We start from the raw sequence: 26,918 nt of genomic DNA, 5'->3' as shown, positions 1-26,918 counted from the left end.
ACTACACTAAGATATCACCTTACACCCATTAGAATGACAAAAATATCTAAAATTAATAGTAACAAATGTTGGAGAGGTTGTGGAGAAAAAGGAACCCTCATACACTGCTGGTGGGAATGCAAACTGGTGCAGCCACTATGGAAAACAGTATGGAGATTCCTCAAAAAATTAAAAATAGAACTACCATACGATCCAGCCATCTCACTACTGGGTATTTATCCAAAGAGCTTGAAGTCAGTAATCCCAAAAGTCCTATGTACCCCAATGTTCACTGCAGCATTATTTACAATAGCCAAGACATGGAAGCAACCTAAGTGCCCATCAACAGATGAATGGATAAAGAAGATGTGGTACATATATACAATGGAATACTACTCAGCTGCAAAACAGAACAAAATCATTCCATTTGCAATAACATGGATGGACCTTGAGGGAATTATGTTAAGTGAAATAAGCCAGCTAGAGAAGGATAATCTGTGTATGACTCCACTCATATGAGGAATTTAAAAATGTGGACTAAGAGAACAGTTTAGTGGATACCAGGGGAAATGTGGGGTGGGGGGTGGGCACAAAGGGTGAAGTGGTGCACCTACAACACGAATGACAAACATTAATGTACAACTGAAATTTCACAAGATTGTAACCTATCATTAACTCAATAAAAAAAAAGTGTTTCTAACCCTGCCTGTGGTTCCTATAAAAACACACACACACAGACAACCCAAAATGAAGCCTCTTCCTGACCAGAGACTGGGGTGGTGGGGACTGGGGCTCAGCAAATGGAATGTGTGCCCGGGAGGAGGATGACCTGGAAGTCCTCCCCACGCATCTCTGATGCTTCTCGGGATGGCACTTGACTGCCTGCTTGCCTCCCTCTTTGCCCAAAGATGAAGGAGATGCCATTGGATTTCCTGAACACTCCCTGGGACTCAAGTACAGATGCACTGGTTACCAGACCTGGGGCAGTGTTGGTGAGATGCCTCATATGTTTTTGTTCCTGTCCTAGTCATGGATCTTTTCCACCTTGAGACCATCAGGGTCTCCAGGAGCAGGCACCACTAATAAGTATTGCCTGTGTCCCAGATGGTAATCTTCACTGTGGGCAGGGGGCTATCACTGAAGGCATAAGTCTTCTGATGGCAGATAGGCTGTCCTGTAATGCTGTACATGATGGTGGTGGCAACCTCCTCCCTGCCCAACCCCAGCTCCGAGCACAGCTTCAGGGTAAGCTTCTCCAAGGAGTTCTTCTCCAACATGTCCCACTCAACTTGTCCACCAGGGAAATGCTGACATGTTGATGATGACACGTTGGTCGGACTGGTCCTCCAAGATGCTGTCAGTGGGTAGGACTCCATCTGCTGTTTGATGATGGAGGTGAAAGCAGGAATGAATGTGAGTGGATTCAAATCCAAGTGGTCACAGAGGATTTCTGAAAACATCTCAGAGGTCATCGGCTTCTTATTCATGTTTCATGTAAAGGCATCCTCCACTTCTACCCATCTATCTCCATGTCCAGCCAGATGGGAGCCAAAACTTTAGACTGGGATGTGTTCTCATGGATCACAAGTGGGTCATGATCATCAAAGGAGAGAGGGAAGCTTCCTTTCTTATCTTAGCCCATGAGGTTCCTATTAATGGCTGTGAAGCATGGCACGGTGTGCAGATGGTGAGAGCTGCTGAGCAGGGTGGGCACCCACTGGCTATTCCTCTTGATTTCTCATTCCCTGAAATGGATGGGGAACCCTATGCTGATGGACACATGCCTTGTGTTTCTCATCATTGTCCTCCAGAATCTCTTCCACCACTGAGGCTTTTAACTGAGTCACACTAGTGGCCAGGATCATGTATCCATGACCATGTGAGGATACAACTATTTTCTTCCTCTCTTCTACATTGGCCAGTTGCCTCCAGAGTGAGGGGTATCTATTGCACAAGGAACCTCGGAAAATACCTTTGAGATCTTTCTGATTTTAAAATTAGAGAAACAAATGTGGTAGATGGATTTTTTTTTCTTTTTGAAGAGGGGTAGGGAGATAATAGTTTGAATATCCTTTGTTTAAAAAAAACCCTAAATATATTTAAAATGGCCACATTTATATTTTTTCACAAGAAACATATAAATGCAGCTTTTCCTTGATATTAGTATGGAAGTCAGAAATGACTAATCCAAGTATGTGTTCTACACAGGATTATGGGCATCATTGGATATTGCAGAGGGTTCTTGATTCTTACAACTCAAATAAAGCTAGAATGAGAAATTACTACTACTTTCCACTGGAGAAAGTCAAGAGGAAAAAGATTTTTATCCTAGTCTGCCTTCATGACTGCTTAAATTTTTGGTAATCTTGGTTTAATGGTCTCTCCTTTGTGCTAACTGCTGGCAGTGATCACCTCTCTTTTTTTTGCCAGATAGCTCTAGCTAGCCTCTCTCTACATCTTTTGTTCACCCATAATGATCATGTTTTTGCTTTTTCTGAACTTTAGAAACCCATAACGGTTGTATGTGTGGTAGGATGTGATGGAAAAGCCTTCACAAGAATTTACTGGCAGTTCAGAGACTATGTTTTCCCAGTTTAGGCTCCTTATTAATTGGTCAAGCTTTTGTCCAGAAAGAGCATCTCAACCAGGAGAACATTTAATGTGTTGCTGGGCACAGGTTACTTATTATCTTCATTCTCTGCCTTTCCATTTCACCAGCTATAACATTTATTCTTCATATCGTTTGCACCTCAAGCATACAGACTTGATTTCCTCACTTTCTCAACATATCCATAAGTGTTTCATATACACAATGTTGAATCAGGTTTTTCAGCTGTTACCAATCCATGTCATACTGTCTCTGTGTGCTCTGACCAAAACTGTCCATTCAGATCCCTTTGCTTTGTCATTTGCAAATATGTCTTAAATTGTCAAATCTCAGCTTCCAGAATATGTGTCCACTTGGCTCCACTGACAGGACACATATGTGAGGACCTTTGATTGGAAATTATGACCTACAAAGTCTAGACTGTATGTAGGCATGAAGGGAATTTTTAAAAGAAATTGAAAATTAAGCTGTGAATAGCATTAGAATTTGTTTATCTCTTAATTTTAAAAAATGCTCATATCCCTTAAACTGTAGTTACAGATCATTGTCATTTTGCTGTTTGAAAAGAACCAACGTACTTCTAAAACTCTTATGTAACCTACTTTCAGCATTAATGCAGAATTATCATATATGTAAACTGCATGTCAGATTCTTGTCTTTTTAAAAAATCTAAGATAATTATATTTATATGAAGCAAATAATTTTTTCCAGTATGAAAGTAACCACTTAGCAAACATGCTTGGTCATTTGATATCTGTTAAAGTTGGAGAGTGGTGGACAAAAGTGGGGGAAACTATATTTCCTCTTTTTTTTTTTTGCCTAAATGATGAATGCTATTTTAGATATTGCTGATATCAACAGGTATACATATGCTTCAATTGTTCTTCATCATATGGATGTATCATTACACTACTGATGCACATTTAGGTAGTTTGCAACATTTCTTTCTTAAGAGCAATGAAAACATTTTGGACATGCCTCCATTTGCACATGGAGTAGGTATGAAGACTTTGACTTCTTGCATTATAGGAAATTTCATTTTATATTTTTATAGATATTGTCAAATTGTCCTACAAAATCTATTTATTTTATAATCCCCCCAGCAGTACGTGAAAGTACTTATTTCCACGTTTCCTCTACAGCACAATGTTTTCTCCTTTATTGTCTTCATGGGTCTAAAGGGTGAAAATGATGCATACGTTGCCTGGTTTAATTCTTGCCACGTCCTACAGAGGTAAGTAAGATAGGTATTATCAAAAGTTTAAAAATGAGAAAACTGAGGCTCAAAGGGATAAGAAATTTACCCAGGATGATAGCTTGGAATAGCAGAGCTAGTGTTTATACTGAGGTCCTCCTGACTTTTGTATCAAGTAACCTGCGTTTCGGAAAGCCTATGGGAATTTTCTACTTTCAGGACACATTTGGCAGAAGCCAAAGGGGAAAACAGTATGGCCACTCCTCAAATAACGAAAAATAGTGCTATCATATAACTCAGATATTCCACTTCTTGGTATTTATCCAAAGAACATGAAAACACTAATTCAGAAAGATATATTCACCCCTGTGTGAATTGCAACATTAGTCACAATAGCCAAGACTTGGAAGCAACCAAAAGCTCATGAATGGATGAATGGATAAAGAAGATGTGATATATATATGCAGTGGATACTACTCACCCATAAAAATGACAAAATTGTGGAAACATGAATGGATCTTGAGGGTATAATGCTAAGCAAAATAAGTCAGACAGAGAGAGATAAATTTGCTATATTATTTCACTCATGTGGAAGATAAACAGACACATAAATAAGAAGAAAAGATTGGTGGTTACAAGAAGGGAAGGTCCAAAGGGGTAAAGGGTTACATATGTATGGTGACAGATGGAAACTAGACTTTTGGCGGTGAACACAATGCAGTCTATATTTCAGAAACTGAACTATAACAATATACTCTAGAAATTTACACAATGTTATAAACCAATGTGACCTCAATAAAATAATTAAAATTAGAGTTACTATAAACTACAGTAATCAAGACAGTGTAATATTGGTAAAAGAACAGACAAATAGATTAATGGAACAGTGTAGAGAGCCCAGAAGTAGATCCCCCATAAATATAGCCAATTGATCTTTGACAGAAGAGTAAAGGCAATATGACAGAGCAAAGTTAGTCTCTTCAACAAATGGCACTGGAACAACTGGACATCTATATGCAAAAAAATAAATCTAGACACAGACCTTAAAAAAATAAACTCAAAATGGATCACAGACCTAAGTGTAAAACACAAAACTATAAAACTCCTAGAAGATGAAATAGGAAAAAACCTAGATTACCTTGGGTATGGTGATGCTCTTTTAGATACAACACAAAATATAACACCTGTGAAAGATACAAATGATAACCTGGACTTCATCAAATTGCAAACTTCTGAAAAAGATAATTTCTGCAAAAGATAATTTCGAGAAAATTAGAAGACAATCCACAAATTGGGAGAAAAATATTTGCAAGAGACATATCTCATAAAGAAATTGTATCCAAAATATTCAAAGAACTCGGAAAACTCAACAAGAAGAAAAGAACCTGATTAAAAAATGGGTCAAAGACCTTAACAGACATCTCACCAAAGAAGATATGTGAATGCCAAATAAGCATATGAAAAGATGCTGCATATCATATATCATCAGAAAAATGCAAATTAAAACAACAATGAAATGCCACTATACATCTGTTAGAATGGCCAAAATCTTGAACACTGACAACATCAAGTGTGATGGAGGATGTGAAGCAAATAACTCTTATACACTACTCATGGAAATGCAAAATGGTATAGCCACTTTGGAAGCGAGTTTGGCATTTTCTTAGAAAACTAAACATACTCTTAGCATGTGATACAGCAGTCGGGCTCCTTAGTATTTACCCAAAGGATTTGAAAACTTATGTCCACACAAACACCTGTGCTTGGTTGTTCACAGCAGCTTTATTCATAATTGCCAAAACTTGAAAGCAGCCAAGATGCCCTACCAAGCCGTGAAAAGACACGGAGAAAATGTACATGGGTATTTCTAAGTGAAAGAAGCTAATAAGAAAAGGCTGCATATTGTATGCTTTCAACTATATGCCATTCTGGAAAAGGCAAAACTATGGAGATAATAAAAAAGATGCGTGTTTTCCAGGGGTTGAGGGGCATGAATAGGCCAAGCACAGAGGATTTTAGGGCATTAAAAATATTCCATGTGATATTATAATGATAGATATATCTCATTATATATTTCTCCAAACCCACAGAATGTACAACACCAAGAATGAATCCTAAGGTTAACTATGATTCTTTGGGTGATTAAGATGTGTCCATGCAGGTTCATCCTTGGTAAAAATTGTACTATTCTTGTGAGTGATGCTGATAATGGGGTAGGCTATGTCTGTGTGGGAGTAGGGGTATAAGAGATTCCTCTGTACCATCATCTCACGTTTGCTAGAAACCTAAAACTGCTCCAAAAAAATAAAGTCTTAAAAAACAATCTGGACTATAGAAAATAATGTTGAGAGAAATGAAAGCATGCTTATATAAATGGAAAGACATCCCATAATAATCTATGAGAAGACAATATGGTCAAGATGGCAATACTTTACAAATTTATATAAAAATTTAATGTAATTCCTATAAAAATCTCAGATGGCTTCTCTTTGGAAATTGCCAAGCTGATCCTAAAAGTCATATGGAAACTCAAGGGGCCCAAAATAATCTTGGAAGAGAAGGACAAAGTTAAACAGCTCACACTTCTCAATTTAAAAAATTACTGCAATGCTTCTGTAGTTAAGACTCTGTGGTACAGTATAAAGATAGACGTATAGTTCAATGGAATATTATTGGGAATGCAGAAATAAATCCTCATATTTATAGTCAAATGATTTTTGACAATTGTGCTGAAACCATTCACAGGGAATGAAGAGTCTTTCCAACAAGTGGTGCTGGGACAAGAAGATCTCCACAGGCAAAAGAATGAATTGGTGCCCCAACTTTGCACGATATTCAAAAATTAACTCAAAATAGACCAAAGGTCTCATGCGAAAAGTTTAAACTACACAGAAAGCATGAGTATAACTCTTTATGATGTTGGATTAGACAATTGAACACCAAAAGAAAAATGATGAACTGGATGTCATAAAAATCAAAAACTTTTGTTTTAAAGGACACCACCAAGAATGTAAAAAGACAACCCAAAAAGTGAGAAAACATATTTGCAAATCATATATTTAATATCTAATAAGGATCTTATATCTTGAATATATAAGAAATTCCACAACTCAATAAGAAAATGATAAATGGGCAAAGAATTGTGTAGACATTTCTGCAAAGAAGGTATGCAAATGGCCAGTAAGCATATGAAAATATGCTCAATATCATTAACAATCAGGGAAATGCAAATCAAATCACAATGTGATATCACTTCACACCACTAAGATGCCTATAATGGAAAGGACAGATGATAAGTGTTGGTGAGGATGTAGAGAAATTGTAATGCTTATGCATTGCTAGTGGAAAAGTAAAATTATGCAGCCACTGTAGAAAACAGTTTGGTGTTTCTTCAGTAAGGTAAAATAGAATTATCACATGACCCAGCAATTCTACTCCTAGGAATATACCTAAAAGAATTGAGAATATATATTCACACAAAAACTTGTACATGACTGTTAATAGTAGCATTATCCATAATAACAAGAGGTAGAAGCAATCCAAATGTCCATCCACTGGTGAATGGATAAATAAATGTGGTATACCTATAAAATGGAATATTATTCAGCCATAAAAAGGAATAGAGTACTAAAACATGCTGCAACGTGAATGAACCTTTAAAACATTATGCTAAGTGAAAGAAGCCAGACATGAAAGATCGCTCATTACAAATTCCACATATATGAAATATCCAGAGTAGCAGACCTATAGAGACAGAAAGTACATTAGTGATTGCCTAGGGCTGGGATGATTGGAGGAAAATGAGAGATGACTGCTAAAAGATATGGGGCATCTTTTTGGGATGATGAAAATGTTCTGAAATTGATTATGGTGATGGTTGCAAAACTCTGTGAATATACTAAAAACAATTGAATTGTATACATAAAATGAGTGAATTGTATGGCCTGTGAATATATCTTAATAAAGCTGCTAACAAAAACTTAAGCTATACCTTAAATACTATATTAAAGCTAGAGAAACAATGTTGTTTTAAATATAGTGTTGAGGAAATAGCCATTTATAATTGAAATACCAATGACTTTACAGCCCTTCTTGACCTGTCATTAATGGAGATGCTCCATGGCATTAAGGAATCCCTTCCTAAAGGCATCTAAAGTTCTAAAAACTCATGTAGGTGCATTCTTATGAGAAAGTGTTAACATCTTTAATCAAATTCTCAAAATAACTCAACCTACAGAAGAATAGGAATAATTTTCATAGCAGGAGAGAAGGCAGACCTTGTGAGTAATGTGCTTCTTCCCTCCAGTTTCTTTACACAATTCCATCTTCTTCCCTGAACTCAATCTTAGACAAATGATTTGAATAGTTAACTCAATTCCATGGATAATTCTTTGAATGTCATCTCCTTCAGCATCTTTGACCCACTTCCCATCTTGCCCTAACCGATTTTTCATTTCTTCTCATTGCTACAAAGTGCTTGAATAAATAATAGTGGCCTCAGAGTGAGAAATTTCCTTCTCGGGAATTAGCTCTTTTCAGTCTTCTAGATTCTGCCTCTCCTCAGTTCAACCAGGAGCTTGCACCTACAAAGACGTACTTATGGTACCTATCTTATCCTTCTCCACAGCTTTCAAACACGAGTATCATTCAAATTCACCATCCAAATCTGACCTTCCTTGGCTAAGCTTCTCATATAGGACGCTCGGTCTCACAAGTGAAATTTCCCACACAAGTCATTATAAGTTGGTTCCCTACCTCCTCTCTTTACTAAAACTGCTCTCTATAAGGCTTCTTTGACACAAACTCTAATCAAATTCAATGGCTTTATCAGATCTAGCATTCTTCACTTCCTAGTTTTATCTGATACATTTAGTCTAAAACAGTGCTTCGACCTAGACTTCTAGGGGACTGCATAGTTGACTCTCTTCCTAAAAAACCAAGAATATGACAGTTGGAACAATCTTGATTTTATTTCAGATTCCTTTATGTTTCTATCGTCCAGACTCTCACCAAACCAATTAAAAGACATAAAATATCTTTCAGTTGCTCCTTGTGCCCAATTTTCAACATACAGACCATTACACAAACATCCAGGATAGTTTTTTCTAATAATTGTCTGCATTCCATTCTTGTTCTGGCTCATACATCTACCTGATCAAATGAGAACTTTCCATGCCAGCATTCAGGATTACAGGTTACTTGACAGACACCAGCCTCCAGCACCATATCTGTGCAAATTCATTTTTTATTACACTAAAGGAAGTCCTCTCTCTTCCATCTACATAATCTCTTTGCCAAATACACCTTTTAACCTCCTCTTAGACTATTCAATCTATCTGAAATTCCCTCCCCTGTCTGTCACTGCAGGCATTTCAAGAGTTACATCAAACCTCATGACATGCAGGCAGCCCACCTAGGTTAATCCCTTCCTCTAACTCTCCCATATATCATATAAATGATATAATGATCATTTCCATCTTTACTTTATGACTTGATATTTTGTATTTACTATCCTGCTTGTAGCAGTCTCATTTCACTTGAGGTGTATGTTCTATTTCTCTTCAAGTAGATTATTAGTACCCAATGAAAAGCATCCATGTATTCTAATTCTTTAAAAATTCATATTAAAATCTTCCATGATGCTCAGTATAGATCCTTGTACACAATAAGTATTTGAAGTACATTTGCAGAAGTACTTGCCTGTCTATTTAAAAATCCCTACTGTGTTAGTCAGAATTATACAAAGAAGAGAACTCTATATCATGAGAGAGAGAGAGGGACAGATTAAGAAAGATTGATTTATTATAGCCATTGGCTCACACACTTATAGAGGATGAGAATCCCATGATCTCCTGTCTGCAATTTGGAGAAATAGGAAAGCTGGTGGTATAATTCAGTCTGAGGCCAAAGGCCTGAGAACCAGGAATGCCAATATCCAAGAACTGGAGAAGATGGATGCCCCAGCTCAAGCAGAAAGATCAAATTTGTCCTTCCTCTGCATTTTTGCTCTATTCAGGCCCTCAATGGACTGGACAATGTCCACCAGCATTGATAAGGATGATGTTCTTTGCTCAGTCTACTGATTCAAATACTGAACTGTCATTAACATTTTACCTATTTCATTATGATCAGGAAAGAATCAATGAGATCCTGAGGATTTAACAGTATGGGAATTTTGGTATTCTTTTATTTTCTCTAAAATATAACATTTTAAGTTAGCATAATTTTTAAGAAATTTTTTATAAGTTCTTTGGAAAAAATGAGAGCAGGAAAATTATTGCAGATCTAAAAGAGAACAAATATTTAATGAATAAAATCATTCAATGGAGACAAATATACCCTATGCTAAGTCATGGTTAGAAACTGGAGCTATAAAGATAAATAAAGGATAGTCTCCATCTCAAGGGGAGCTTTTAACTGTAATACAAAATAATTCTTTATGCTGATAGCCAGATGAGGGAGAAAGCTCTCATCAGATAGTCAAAGATGATAATCATTCCCTATACTCATACGTCATTTCAACAGTATAAAAGACGTTTGTATTTGTTTTCTCATTTTCTACATCAGTTCCTTCCTATAGCCTTCAGATATCCAATGGCATGAATCGTTATGATTCACATTTTGTATGATGAGTCCAGAAGTTAAGAATGTTTGGGTAACCTGATGTGGAGCACAAAGTTACAACCAGCTGTTTCTAGTTCTAGCAAGTAGCTTCAGAAGTAAAATTAGTAATTTAGAAGTGAGGGACATGATTACAACACAAACCCAACATTGCATTTTAGGCCCTGCCTTAAATAATGTAATATATAGCTATGTGCCAGAAAGGTAAAGTGACTTATCTAATATCTCATAATTATTGTTCATGCAGAGTGCAGGACAGTGCAGCTCAGCACAGGGCAAAATTGTGATGTTTGTTTGTACTTCTTACAAAACCCAATTATTTTGTCATCCCCAAGCTGGTTATCTTGTCTGCCAGGATCCCAGCTGAAGCGTCAAATATCCCTACTCTATTCAGAGTTTCCTTGCAGCACCTGTGCTCCCAGTCTCCCTCCTTGGTATCCTAAATTAGGATACTATTGTCAATGTGACGAGGAGGTTATTAAATGGGATTGCCTGACAAGCCTTGTGGGTAATGAAAGCCTTTCAGCAAGGGCCTGGATGTCCATTGAGTGCTATAGGCATGCTTTTGGGAAGTCCCCAGATGCTTTTTGGAAACTGGTCTTTGGGATTTAGTTGAGAAACTATTGGAGGGAGCCAATGGACTTGAACTACAGCTCTATGTTTGGGCGTTCATTTACTTAGTGTAAAATAAAAGGCATGGCTAGTTTTCCTCGATGTTCACTCCATGTTGCTAAGCTCTGGGCAGGACTGTGGTATTCAAACACTCACTTCACAACTTGGTCCATGTAGAATTCTGGAGTTGTCAGGGAAAGGAGCATAAATGATTTCTCAGAAAGAAGGATCTTGGACTTCCTTGGATCCATAGGGAGTTCAGAAAGCTGACGTTTTTCTTGAATATGTTCATCAAATTTAGAAAATTCTGATCTATATAATCAAATGATTACAGAAAATAATGGAGCAGATCACATTACAGGAAGCACAGCTCAGGATAAAAGTGGGATCAAAGGGTAAGGCTAAAGAATTGGAAATATTTTTTGAATACTATTAAAATATACACATAAAAGTTCTTGTCTTCAAGATAACGGGAAACAGTAATTTTAGAGTCTTTAAAGCAATATTTACATAGAAATTACCTTATCAGGTAAAAATTTTAGCAGCCATAAAATCAACACATTGCTTTTCCTTGCAACATGAGTGGATAATCCCATCATATCTAATTTATTAATGGTTTCTCCAGTACTCCATTCACATCCACTGCGTGTATTTATACCCTACTAACCCAAGGTACCTGTTATTTTGGAGATGAAAATAAAACATTCAAGAGGCAATTTTCTTTAATATTCAATATTACGTTCAGAGCAACACTTAGTGGAAAGTACTATAGAGAGTTCCCATATACTTTTCCCCTCCATACACGCACAGACTTTCCTTCCATTAACATTCTGCACAAGAGTGATACCTTAGTAACAAAGATGAACCAATAGTGACACATCATCATCAGCCAAAATCCATGGTTCACATTAGGGTTCAGTCTTGGTGCTGCATGTTCTATAGGTTTTAACAAATATATAACATGTATCCACCATGACAGTGTCATACAGAACAGTTTTACTGCCCTAAAAATCATATCCCCTGTGCTACACCTATTCGTCTCTCTCCCCCTGGCAATAACTGATCTTTTTTATTATCTCCACAGTTTTGCCTTTTTCCTGAATGTCATGTAGTTGGAATCATACAATGTGTAGCCTTTTCAGAATGGCTTTTTATCACTCAGCAATATGCATTAAAGGTTCTTTCATGTTTTTGTGACTTGATAGTTCTTTTTTATTTAGAGAGAATAATATTCCATTATATGCATGTACCACAGTTTGTTTATCCATTCACCCATTGAAGAACACCATAGTTTCTTCCAAATTTTGGCAATTATGAAGAAAGTTGCTGTAAATATCCTTGTGCAGGTTTTTCTGTGGGAATAAGTTTTCAGTTCCTTTACGTATATACCAAGGAGTGCAGTTGCTAGATTGTATGGCAAGAGAATGTTTAGTCCTGTAAGAAGCTGCCGAAAGGTTTCCAAAGTGGCTGTACAACTTTACATTCTCAAAGGTTGTGAATGAGAGTGCTTGTTGCTCCATATCCTTGCCAACATTCATTGTTGTCAGTGTTTTGGATTTTGGCCATTCTAACAAGTGTGTAGTGATATCTCATATTTGTTTTAATTTGCAACTCCTTAAAGATAAATATGTTGAGCATTTTTTGATACGCTTACTTACTACATATATAACTTTTTTGATGAGGTATCTGTTCAGATATTTTGCCCATTTTATAATCTGATTGTTCATTTTCTTATTATTGAATTTTAAGAGTTCTTTGTACATTTTGGATAAAAGTCCTTTATCAGATATGCCTTTATCAGATATATCTATTCTAAGTATTTTCTTCCTATGTTGACTTTTCTGCTCATTTTCTTTACAGCATCTTTCATATAGTAAGAGTTTTTAATTTAATCAAGTCCAAGTTTTTGATTCTTTCTTTCATGGATGGTGCCTTTGGTGTTGAATCTAAAAAGTCATCACCAAACCCAAGATCATCTAGATTTTCTCCTATGTTATGTTCTGTTCGTTTTATAGTTGTGCCTTTTACATTTAGGTCTATGATCCCTTTCGAGTTAATTTCTGTGAAGGGTATAAGGCATGTGTCTAGATTCTCTCTCTTTTTTTTTTTTTTTGCATGTGGATTTCCTGTGGTTCCAGCACCATTGTTGAATAGACTATCTTTTCTCCACTGAATTGCCTTTGCTGTTCTGTAAAAGATCAGTGGATTTTATGTATAGGTCTATTTCTGGGATCTCCATTCTTTTCCAGTGATCTTATTTGTCTCTTCTTTCACCATTACCACACTGTCTTGATTACTCTAGCTTCATATTAAGTCCTGAATTCTGGTTGTGTCAGTTCTCTGACTTGGTTCTTCAACATTGTGTTGGCTAGTCTCTGTGTTCTGCCTCTTCACAGAAACATTACAATTAGTTTGTTGATATCCACCAAATAACGTGCTGGAATTTTGAGTGGGATTTCATGGTATAAATCAAGTTGGGAAGAAATGACATCTTAACAATATTGAGTCTTCCTATCCATGAACACGGACTGTCTGTCCATTTATTTAGTTCTACTTTGATTTCTTTGATCAGAGTCTTTTTAACTTCCTCAAATATACCTTATATATATTTTATAGATTTATACCTAAGTATTTCATTTTTTAAATGCTAGCATAAATGGTATTCTATTTTTTTTCAAGAATTTTTTTTTTAAGATTTCATTTTTTCCTTTTTCTCCCCAAAGCCCCCCAGTACATAGTTGTATATTCTTCGTTGTGGATCCTTCTAGCTGTGGCATGTGGGACGCTGCCTCAGCGTGGTCACATGAGCAGTGCCATGTCCGCGCCCAGGATTCGAACTAACGAAACACTGGGCCGCCTGCAGCGGAGCGCGTGAACTTAACCACTCGGCCACGGGGCCAGCCCCAATGGTATTCTATTTTTAATTTCAAATTCCAATTGTTCATTGTTGGTATACAAGAAAGCAACTGACATTTGTATATTAACCTTGATGTTCTCTGAGCTTCCTGGATCTGTATTTTGGTGTCTAATATTAATTTTGGAAAATTGTCAATCACTATTGTTTCAGATATTTCTTCTTTTCTCTCTTGCTTCTCTTTCTGATATTCCCGTTATGCCTATGTTACATCTTTTGTTGATGTGTTACAGTTCTTGGATATTCTATTCCATATTTTCAGTCTTTTTCTCTTTTCTTTTCAATGTTGGATGTTTATATTGATGTATCCTCAAATTCGATGATTTTTTCCAGTGTACTAATGAGCCCATCAAAGGCATTCTTCATTTCTGTTACAGTGTTTGTTTTGTTCTGTTGTGTTTGGTGAGGATGATTTGCCCTGACTTAACATCTGTGCCAATCTTCCTCCATTTTGTATGTGGGTTGTCTCCACAGTATGGCTGTGGAGTGGAGCAGGTACATGCCCAGGATCCGAACCTACGAATCAGGGCTGCTGAAGTAGACTGCGTGGAACTTTAACTACTCAGCCACAGGGCTGCTCCTCTAATACAGTACTTTTGATTCTAGCATTCCTTTTGATTCTTTCATGGAATTGCCATCTCTCTGGTTACATTTCGCATCTGTTCTTGCATGTTACCCACCTTCCCCCTAGAGCTCTTAGTATATTAATCATTAATCACAATCATTAATCAATTATTTTAAATTCCTGGTCTGATAATTCCAACATCCCCATCACATCTGAATATGGTTCTAATGCTAGCTCTGCCTCTTCAAAGTGTTGGTTTTTTTTTTTTTTTTGTCATTTAGCATATCTTGTAATTCTTTGTTGAAAGCCAGACATGATGTACTGAGTAAAAAGAACTGCATTAACAGGTTTTTAGTGATATGGTGCTAAATGTGGGGGCAGGGGAAGCACTCTATAGTCCTATGAATAAGTCTTAGTATTTAGTGAGCCTGGTCCCCTGGATGGTGACCGTTTCAATTGCTTCTCAGCCCTCTCTGCCTTAGGTGGGACTGGAAGGTTATCAGGGTCTGGAGTGGTGTACAGTAGTCCTCCATTATCTGCAGAGGATATGTTAGAAGACCCCCAGTGATTCCTGAAACCACAGATAGTATTGAACCTTATCTATACTATGCTTTTTCCTATACGTACATACCTATGATAAAGTTTAATTTATAAATTAGGCATAGTAAGAGAATATCTGAATTGCCAGCATCAGTACTCTTCCCTTTGTGGGCCATTATTAAGTAAAATGAGAGTTACTTGAACACAAGCACTATGGTACCGTGAGAGTTGATCTGATACCCTAGATGGCTGCCAAGTGACTAATGGGCAAGTAGCATATACAGTGTGGATAACTGGACAAGGGGATGATTTGTGTCCCAGGCAGGATAGAGTGGGATGGCAGAAGATTTCATCATGCTATTCAGAACAGCACACAGTGTAAAACATGTGAATTTCTTATTTCTGGAATTTTCTATTTAACATTTTTCGACTGCAGTTGACCATGGGTAACCAAATCCATGGAGAGAGAAATGATGAATAAGGGAGGATGACTGTATTTATCTTCCCTGAGATTGGCTAGGTTCTCACAAAACATCAGTAGGTAGGCTCTGGAAAGTAGTTTCTCTTGAAGGCCAGCCCTGTTAAGAAGAGCAGAATGCTCTGGGCCTATTTCAAAATGGCTATTTTCCCCTCCTCATGCCTGACGCAAGAGAGAATTTTTCTCCAGTCTTCACTGTGAGAACATAGTAAGGGTTCTTGGAGGTAAAATTCATAAAAGGGAACCCTCCTACTCCCTTTAGGGCCAACTTATATTTAGGGAATACAGGGTAAAGTATTAACAATACTTTACATCTAGTTAAATAAATCATTTTATAACCTCATATTTGTGTATTTTGCAGAATTATGCTGAATAGCACATATTTCTTATATAAAAATCAATGCAATAAGTAATCACTAATGTTAGAAAAAGCATGGTCATAGTTTTAAAATATCCATATATTTACAGGGAAATCACAATTGGTGAGGGCTGCACTAAGAAATGTCTGGGCAATTAAAACCACAGATAAGCATCATTACAGGTGGGAATTGTAGGAATGGGCTTTGCAAGAACCTCTCATATGTGTCAGTGAAGCTGACTCTACACATACAGTCCAATAAAGTGAAAGTACATGTCACTTGTTTCATGCTCCATAGGGAAGAAATGAGCTCATTCACATATTGTCCACTTGACAAGTGTTCCCTGGTGAAATGTTCTGGAATATGTAACCTCAGTTATGCTATGGGAAAAACATTGCTCTTTAACTCTTTAAAAAAATAAGACTCAAAGCCTTCTACCTTTATGATGCAATGATTTGAAAACAAAGTTCAGGACAGAATGGAATTAAATGACCTTTTATACTCATACTGCATGCACAATCATGAGTGTATACACACAAGCATAGCTACACCAATGCTCCTTGTCTCTCTGCTTCAAATCTTCCCTCCTTCACATGAGGCCTGATGGCCACTATCCATAATGAAAGATTTGATGCCCCTGAAATGTTTCCAAAGACATCATTAGGGAAGAGAATAACCAGTTAACGTCACAGTTACAGACTGTAGAATCACCTACCACTGGTTTTTCTCAACTCCTCCACAAGGCAGTGGAGCTTCCTCTTGAACGTGACCCTCAATGCTCTTTTTCTCTATCCCCAAATTCGACAGGATTAGGAGGGAGAAGTGCTGCATCTCCTTCCATCTCTTTCCATTGCTGAAAAGGATTCTTACCAGGAGGGGAAACAGAAACTGGGAGGGTGGTCCGAGGCAACAAGGAGGAAGCTGAGACTTAGAAGTCTTGTGGTTGGGCCAAGTTCTGCTGAGGAGATCCTTAAATTCCTATTTTCCATCCTCCCTACCCCCATTACCAATACACAATGTGAGCACTTGTACACCTACAATATCCTTTATTAACTCTTTCAATCAATGGCAAACTGCCTTTCCTGGAAAACTCCTCTCCCAGATGAGTTAGGGGTTCCTTCACTTCTTCATACCCATGAAGAACAACAGTGGGCTTCCTGCCAAAATACAGAGTGAACACAGGGCCATACACTCTTGAGAGCTGGAAAATGGAAAGGAGATGCAAATATTAGAAAAGTATTTGCTGTTTTTGTGTACATATTGTGCCTGATTCAGACTATTATCATCAAAGTTTTGTTGTTTTTATTCTGCTGCACACAGTTCAAGTATTTCTAAATTTTGTACATAAACATGTGATGATTGTTATCGTCGCCATTTATTGAGTGCTTCCGAGGTGCCAGACAGTTACCTGGGTGCCTGGTATGCAGGTTACAATTAATCCTCACATCAACAGTTGAACTAGGTTTATTTACCCCATTTTACAGGTAAAGAAACTGAAGTTTGAAGATCCAGACATTGGCCATGGGTCTAGGATCCTACAACTAATAAACAGAAGACCCTAATTTGAACCCTGCTTGCTTGATCTTCAACTTCTGGTTACTGCCAAGAATTGTCCAAGTAGTTGAACCAATTTACAATTTTACTATAAGAGTGCCAGTTGTTTTACTTCTAGGTCAACTGTTAGTATATAATTATTATTTTTTCATTTTAACCATTTGATGAGTATGGAATAATTTCTCACTGTAGTTTTAATTTCCATTTCCATGAAGATTAATGAGCTGAGCACATTTTCAGATGTTCAGTGGCAATATCAATTATTTTTTTGTCTAGAGCATATATGGCCTACGTAGCCAAGGTTGGCTCAAATATGTAATTTATTTATACTTACATGATTTTTAACAATCACAAATATATGGAAGAGTTAGAGGTACATGCAAGGAATTTCTTTTACTTCAAATTATTTGAGAGCAGTTTGCTGACTTGATGTCCCAAAGACCTGAAATATGTTAGAATGTATTTCTAAATACAAGTGGATTCTTTTATATAAATATAATATGACTATAAAAATCAGGAAATTAATACTGATGCACAATGACCATCTAACTCTCATTTTCATCTGTATTTTACCAGTAAATCCCAATGATGTCCTTTGTGTCCAGTTCAGACACTAGAGCAGGTCACATGTTGCAACACATTGTCATATCCATTTCATCAACTTTAGTCTGGAAAAATTTCTCCTTCTTTCCTTGAATTTCTCTACCTTGCCTATTTTGAAGAATGTAAATCAGAAGTTTGAATAAAGTTCCTGATATTGAGTTTGTCTGTATTCTCTCGTGATTAGATTCAGGTTATGTATCTTTGGCAGAAATATCATAGATGATACTTCTTTTCCCCACTGCATCCTATTGGGTGACAAACAATTTCAATCTGTCCCATTACAGATGGTGTTCACTTTGATTACTTGATTAAGACACTGTCTGGCAGTCTTTTCTACTGCAAAGTTATTCTTCTCACCTTTGTAATGAATTTTGTGGGCATATCCTTTGAAATATATAACTATCCCTGGGAAATTTTTTCTTTATTCATTATTTATTTATTTATATCAGAATGGAAACACATTCAATTGTGTTTAATGGATTATAATCCATTTGTATTTTTTTGATGCTCCAATTATCTACTCATGATTGGGTTCTTTGTCCTTTTGACATGGCCCATCAACCTTTGAGTAATTTCTCGAATTTTGGCATAATGAGAAGCCACACTATGCAGCATGCCCCGAGGACATCCAGAGGTTGATATTGGCATGGCCAGTATCCACATGTCCTCTTAGGAATACATTCCAGGAAGGAATTTGCTGTGGAAGTATCCAGTTCTACTTCACTGGCCCTCAGGTGAAGGGAGGGGCCAGGTGGAAGTGAGATGGAGGCTACATTCCTGGCTCAGCCACTCCTCATGTTTTCTCTGCTTCTCTGACACGTCTTTTCCTCATTTTGAGAAGCCCATCTTCTTATTGAGTTCAATCAGCTGTTGTTCCTAAAAATACCAGCAGAGGGAGACATGCTGGGCTTCTGCCACAGCATTCAAGCCGTAAAGCACACAACGGTACCTTAAACATGTCTTGCTAAGTGGAACAATCCAATCTGCAAAGTCTATATACTTCTATGATTCCAACTATATGACATTCAGGATAAAGCAAAACTAAAGAGAAAGTAAAGAGACTAGTGTTTGCCAGAGGTTGGCGATGAAGAGAGTGAGAGATGAATATGCAGAACACGGAGGATTTGTAGGGCAGTGAAACTATTCTGTAGGATACAGTATTGGAGGATACAGGACATCATGCCTTCAGAAAAATCTATAAGCTGTATAACCAAGCGTGACCCTAATGTAAACTACGGGCTTTAGTTAGTAATTAATTTATCAATATCATCTCATTAATTTTAACAAAGAGATCACAGCAATGGAAGATATTAATCAGAGAGGAAACTGTAGGCAGGGGGAGAAGGGTATTTGGAAACTCTCTAGACTTTCCGCTTGGTTTTTATGTAAACCCGAAACTGCCCTAAGAAACATAGTCCATAAAAAAAAAAACTCTGAAAATTAAATATGACACCAGATATGGATAATATAGCACTCAACATAGAGATAGAATATAACTTTGACACAATGTAGGATTTATACATACATATGATGTAAAGTAGAAGATAAAAGGTAAGAAATTTCGAAGACCAGTCCAAGAAGCTCCAACATGTGAATAAGGAAAATTCCACCCACAACTAGAAGGATCTGCAACTAAGATACACAACTCTGTACAGGGGGTTTTGGGGAGATAAAGCATAAAAAAAAAAAAGATTGGCAACAGTTGTTAGCCCAGGTGCCAATCTTTAAAAAAAAAAAAAGAAAGAAAATTCCAGATACCAAGATAAAAGGAAACAGAAAAGGAGAAATCATCTCCACAAAAAAATTCAAGGAAATTTCCTTTAATTAAAGGACGTAAGTTTCCAGATCGAAGGGGCTCAGCATAATGAATGAGACATTTCACAGTGAGGTTTTTTAATACCAAATAGAGAGAAAATATATTTCAGGATTTCAAAGGAAAAAAAGTATCATCATACAAAGGATCAAGATTCAGGAGGGAATGCAACTTCTCAAAAGCAACACATCAAACTACAATTCATTAAAGAAATGCCTTAAACATTCAAAGAGAAATTATTTACCAGCTAGAAACCTATGCCCAGCTAACTTTCAAGTAAATGACAAGCAAAATATGTGAAAATTTACCTCCCATGAATGTTTTCTCAAGAAAAAAATACATGCTCTGCCAAGCCAGAGAGTAACCAAAAAAAGAAGACCTGATGTTCACATAGAAGATCAAAAGAGGGGCCGGCCCGGTTGCGCAGCGGTTAAATTCACATGTTCCACTTCTTGGCAGCCCAAGGTTGGCAAGTTCGGATCCCAGGTGCGGACATGGCACCACTTGGCAAGAAAAGGCCATGCTGTGGTAGGTGTCCCATATATAAAAGTAGAGGAAGATGGGCATGGATGTTAGCTCTGGGCCAGTCTTCCTCAGCAAAAAGAGGAGGATTGGCAGCAGTTAGCTCAGGGCTAATCTTCCTCAAAAAAAAAAGAGAAAGTTGAGGGTAAAATCTCAGATGATGTTGAAGGCAGATCCTAAGAGATGAGCTCTGCTCCAGATCTCCAGAGCAACTAGAGCAATCAGGAGTAAGTGATAAGGTTGGGAGAGTTTTCTTCAAGAACATAAAATTGATAGAGTATGTCACGTATTCGATTATATTGATAGTTGATTTTTACAACTCAGGGAGGGTTTACAGTTGAGTCAATGATAAGTATCTAGACTTGTCTAGAGAATTAAGCAAATGGGAATAAACAGACATTTACTACTCCCAGCGAAAACAAAATGTTGTAAGAGTAAAAGAAGAATAATCATCGTCTATACTACTGGGCTCTTCAGTGAATAATGTTGACATAGTCATGACGACATAAGCACTGAATACTGACCTAACCAAAATTTTGTTCCAGCACTATTGGGAGGACTTGGGAGTGTAGAGGCCATGCTCAGTTTGTGTGGTAAGATGGCAAGATGAAGTAACAGAGTCCACGGGGAGAGTACTCTTGAAAGCTTGTGCCTGGTTTTCTCTGACTTGTATATACACAACTCCAATCTCTGTCTCCATCTTCATATGACATATTTAATACTTGTCCTGGGCATGAGCTGCTCACTTAGGCCTCCCCTTAGGGCTCCAACACCTGCACAGTGATGGTCAGGCAGGACTCACCCAACCTTAGAACCTGGGTATAACCAGGACCTGTGGACATTACTGCAGGACTAAGTGAGGGTGTGACAGGTTTCCAGAAGATGCCTGAGGCCTCTCTCTTGGACGATTTCTACACAGTGACTTAAGCAGCAGGAGCAGCACCTCCTAGAAGCTGCTTATGGGTTCTATGGTAACCTTCAGCTCTGCACCTCTCAGGATCTATGAGGGGAGGGAGCCTTGAGCTCCTGAGGACTGGAATCCTTTTCTCCCTGGGTAGCCCTGTCAAACTGATTCTCCTCTGTGTCCTTCAGAATATTCTCCCCACTTATGTCTGTACCGAGATGTGGTCTTCTTGATAATGGCCAAGTAACCACTTAATGGCTACTTATTTCTCTATGCCCATAGTCAAGTACCCTCTTTTATTACCTTTGCACATTGATTGTGAACTCCCCACCCCAAGCATTGGCTTCTTTCCCAATATTTGCTGACCTAGCATCTCTACTGACCTTTCTCTAAGGGTATCTAGCTGAGTAGGACACATGGGAAGAAAAAACAGACCATGGTCTTTAACGGAACAGTGGTTTTCTGGGATAGGGGTTGAAATGAACTTAACCTCTTATAAACACATATACACACACATTGGCATTCATATACTCACACTGACAAACCCTCACACTTAGACACTCACACACATGTACACACTCGCACACACATACTTTTCACGTCACATCGTGCAAAATTGTGGTCTCCAGGAAAACCCTTGTATGTTTCTCTCTGTTGCACATCCTGGTGTTTAGCATTGCATGGTTATGGAGGAATCCTCCTTACAAACCTCCTGATAGGTTGTAGGAGAGTACCCATGCCCTGAAGCAGTAGAGTCTGGTGGGGTTGGAGCATGCCCAGAGGACAGGAACTCCATCTCTGAAAGTCTTATGATTAGAAAAGTCAGAGGACTTAACTGCTTTCTTGGATGGTATGCTCCTTGTTGACAGTGAGCAAGCTTGGGATGGATATCTTTATGAGGGTCTGTTGTGCTTCAGTATTTCTCTATACTTAGCAATGAAAACAATTTGTTAAACAACATATTGTATGGATCAGAAAAAAATTTAAAAATCACTGAAAATGGTATTTATTTTTCTTTTTTCTTTTTTTTGAGGAAGATTACCCCTGAGCTAACTACTACCAGTCCTCCTCTTTTTGCTGAGGAAGCCTGGCCCTGAGCTAACATCTGTGCCCATCTTCCTTTACTTTATGTGTGGGACTCCTACCACAGCATGGCGTGCCAAGCGGTGCCATGTCTGCACCTGGGATCTGAACCGATGAACCCCGGGCTGAGAAGCGGATCGTGCACACTTAACTGCTGTGCCACCAGGCCGGCCCCTGAAAATGGTATTTCTTATGTAATTTATTAATCCTAAATTCAAATTTACAGATTTATAGACAATCGAGGAGGACACGGGCTGATCTAAAGGACAAAAACGTTTGATATTAGAGGTTTCGGATGTGTTGATGTCTCTTGCCTTATATAGGCTACAGCATCCGATTCAGCTCTATCTATTTTTATTTGCACACTATTAAGAGAACTTCATTCCTATGGATGAAATCGACAAATGGCAACCGTGTCCCTTCAAAGCTGTCCTGTAATCCCAGACTGGTCTCTGGGACCTCCTACCCATGAGACCCACCTCCTTAGCCTGTGCCTCACTCTTTATCTACCTCACCTCCCCTACACACTTATAGACCTCCGTGGCAGAGGCTAGGAGAACCAGAGATTCGGAGGTGAGCCAGGATTTAGGACACTTGAACCCTTGCAACTGGACTCCTTACAAGAGGAGCTGTGATTTCTGCACATCTCACAATCACACCAGGAATCAAATGGAGCCAAGGCTGCAAAGGCTCGGAGTTAGAATGGCTGCAGGGAGAAGACAGATGGAGAAAGGGCGCAGCTTTTCCAAGTGCTGCTCTGTCTCTTTGATTTCCAGGTGGTGGTTTCCATCCCTGCCCATGATGTTTTCTGCTGGTGAGCTTAGAAGATTAGTGACACTGCGACTGTTGAATGTGTCATTATCCAGGGCAATGGTCCTGAGTCCCAGGAAAGAGAGGACTCCTGTCCAGATGTGTTTCCATCTGTGCCTGTTTAAGAGGGTCTGATGCTTCATTGTGGGGAAGCAGGATTGAGAGGCTGAGCGACTCCCAAACTGTGATATGTTGTCTAATTGCAGACATGGAATTTCTCATTCTGTACTCACCACAAGGGCCTGAGTCCCTTCCAATGGGTAGGCTCTTGGTGAATGAGGGTGAAGTGATGGGAATGATGGGTGAATGGAGAGATAGGAAAGAGGAAGGAGAAAGACAGAAAATAAAAGACTAGGTGGGCTCCACAGGAGAGCAATGGAGGGACCAAAGGCCAAACATGGCAGTATCAGAGACTGAGAGAGTCTCTGAGTGGAGGCAGGAATGAGGGCATGGTGGCACCATAGACTTTCTGCCTCATTCTCAGGCTGCAGGGACCCAGGCCATAGTCAGTCAGTAGTGTGTCCATCAGAGGATTCCCAGCATAGCTTGTAGTGTCATGTGACTTCTGAGTGGAGGCCAAGGTGAACGGACATTCTGAGCCCTGCAGCACCACCAAGACCAAGTGAACTCACCTCCTCATCTACAACATGCATCAGTGTCTGCTTAGATCAGGAGAGGCTGTAGTCCACACTGGACAGGTAAATTTAGTACAGATGCAACACCATCTCCCCTCACCTTGGCCCCTCCTTGAACACCACTCAGTCCCAGGCTTCCGAGGTCTTCTCCACACTGGTGACAGGGGTCAGTCCCCATACACTGACATTTGTCTTTGTGTGGATTACCCAGAAGCAGAGACTGGAACCAGGAAGAGGTTTTGGGCCCAGGAAATGAGCAGTGATATACAAGTGGGAGATGAGACCCAGAAGGGAAGGGAACCACTGCAGGGTGGTGCTGTGGACAATAGAGGCACCAACTTTGCCTGGGACTAGACTCCTGCCTTCCACAAACACCCACCACTCCACCCTCATGACCAATCATCCTAAATAAAGTGCCATTTATGAAAACCCAAAAGTACCTTATGCTTTCTCTTACCACAGTGATTTAGAAAACAAGATAAGAGGAAAGCATGTTTTGACATTTCGAATGATTCTAGTGGCTGAACTAAGGGAAGAGTGGACAGGCTTATCAAATTAAAAATTTTAACTTATGTTATCCAGGAAGTAGAATAGAATGAGATTAACATAATGATCTTTATTCAATAAGACTAGCCTGAATATTATAATTCTGTTGGCACCACTCACGTAAGCAGTAATCTTTATTAAAGATTTTGTTCTTATTATCTTTAAACTAAATCAGGGTGTAGAGCATTGAACTGTTCTCTGACGCATGTCCAGTCTCTTGAAAACAGGAATATCGATCACAGAGGAGGGAAAACAGAGGATTATTGAGAAGTTAGACCAGACCTTGGAGGCCCACCTGGAGACCAGATGTCTGAACAAACTGCATTCCAAAAATAAGTTTGATGCATGCCTGCATATCCCCTCCCTCATATAACTGGCCTGTAGTTTTTGTTCTGGGAAGATAGGCTTTGAGGACACTAGTCCACCATCTTCCATTTGCTTTCAAACACAAATAAACCCTTTCTATTCCACTGATTTGCCTCCTGACTTATTGGCTAGTCTTGTGGCAAGCAGAATGAGCCCATCGCTCAGTAGCAATTTTTGACAACTCCGCCAGTACTTGCTTTCTGCTTGTGGCTAGTGGACCTCTGGGAGTGCACCAGGGAAGTCTCAGCAGCTACCTGGAAACTCTTTTTACATGGTACATCCCCTCTGTGCCCACTTGGAGCAACAGCTGCTTTCATCACCTCTTTGATGAAATAGACAGAGAAAAGCAGGAACAGCTGATCTGTGTCTGTAGTAGGTCAAGTTGCCTTGGATGGCCTGCTGAGAACTCTTTTTCTCTTTCAGGCGAATATCTATAGGGATATCCCCAATTATTAGGTTCAGGAGCTGACTACCAGGAAAAATAGCTGAAGGACTACCCAGAATGGTATCGAAGAAACTGGGTCAACTCATATGTTAGGTTAAAGGATCCTTTCTGTTTGTTTCTGTGCTGTGTGTGTGCATAAGTGTGTGAAGCCACTGTATCAGCATCTGCCGTCAACTCCTATGAAGAGCCCTTTGGGCCGCGTTTGTCCAAGTGCACTGATCACAGCTATGAGCCCATGTCAAAGAAAAGGAAGACTTTCCATTGTAACACTGCATGGTCACAATGTTCTCTGGGATTCAGGGAAAAGTGGCCTCCAAATGGGTCTTTCAATTACTATACTATTTTATAATTAGGGCTATTTTTTAAAAAGGAGGGAAAAGACGATGAAATGCTCCATGTTCATGCCTCTATGTTGCTTTATCAGGATGACCAGAGAGAAGTAAAAGACCTGATGATGGTGGTGAGAAGTGGGTCACAAGGAAAAGGCTCTCTGTACAGGAGGCTGGGGGTAACAGTGAGGAGGATGATATCAAGATATTGCAAACACAAGCTCACCATCTGGAGGACAATGGCTATAGGTGGCACCTCCTATGGCCCTTCCTCCACCTCCCCCTGCTTTGGGTATGGTACATGTGGGAAACGGTCACCAGTGGGGTTCACCTTCTCGTACAAGGCAAGGCACTCAATTTGTCCAAAATGCCACCTCCAGGGCTGGGCAGTTTCCCTTACAGCAATACCCTATGGGTATGAATGGACAGGGCTAACTGGCTGGTTTTATTTGGATGCATGATCCCTTTTCTATCTCTGATTTCTTCAACTGGGAGAATAATAACCCACCTTATCGAGAGGACCCCTCCCAAATGACTGAGCTGTTCTCTTCCATTTTTGCCCCTTAACACCCATCTTGGGCAGATATACACATCCTGATGAATATGCTCTTGATGGGAGATGAGAAGTGAATGGTCCTTGACAAAGCCCACGAAGAAGCCCATAGCCTCTACCTAGCAGATCCTAATGGCACTCCAGATGCTAACGCAGCAGTGCCTATTGCTGAGCCCACTTGGAACCCAAGTGACACAGCCAGGAGAATTAGGCTGGAACACTATAAAAGGTGTATTCTGGCAGGTTTGAGGAACAGGGTTCCCAAACCAAAAAGACTCAATGTCCAGGGAATTCAACAAAAGCCAGATGAAGTCATTTCTGAATTTCTAGAAAGAATCTATCAGGCATACCAGTGATACACAGAGGCTGGTCTGGAGGCCCCTGAGAACCTCCACTTGGTTAATATGGCTTTTTTTGAGCAAAGTGTTTCTGATCTTCTAAGAAAACTACAAAAATTAGATGGGTCCTTAGGAATGAACCCTTCCAAATTGGTTGATATTCCCTTTAAAGTATATAACAACCAGGAATGGAGGACCAAGCAGGAAGATGGAAAGAGAAGCGCTACTCTGCTCACGGTCATGAGTTTGGAGACTAGAAGAGAGCAGAATGCTGTGGGCTGTCACAATAGGCGGCCCTTAAGGAAAAACCAATGTGCTTGTTGCAAGGAAGAATGACACTGGAAAAAGAATAACCTAAAAGGAGAAAAGGAAAGAAGCCTGACTCAGGGGCTTCCCAGATGGCCGAGAGAGGCAATTGTTCAGATGAGGACTGACGGGACCCAGGGTCTCCAGAGATTTTGAATCACCCTATTGTAATATTCCCACAGGATATCCTTTGAAGTGAAAAACTGTGCTTTCTATAGCCTTTAGAATGTTAGGAAGTCA

At 39.0% G+C, this 26,918-nt stretch overlaps 1 pseudogene; it reads right to left on the bottom strand.

The window, feature by feature from the left end:
- Nucleotides 1–929: 929 nt before the first annotated feature.
- LOC106846083 (SWI/SNF-related matrix-associated actin-dependent regulator of chromatin subfamily B member 1 pseudogene) lies at nt 930–26,055 on the bottom strand (annotated as a pseudogene).
- Between the last annotated feature and the right edge of the window lie 863 nt (nt 26,056–26,918).

Source organism: Equus asinus, chromosome 2 (genome assembly GCF_041296235.1).
Source record: "Equus asinus isolate D_3611 breed Donkey chromosome 2, EquAss-T2T_v2, whole genome shotgun sequence".
Lineage (NCBI taxonomy): Eukaryota > Metazoa > Chordata > Mammalia > Perissodactyla > Equidae > Equus > Equus asinus.
This window is presented reverse-complemented; position numbering and strand designations above follow the sequence as displayed.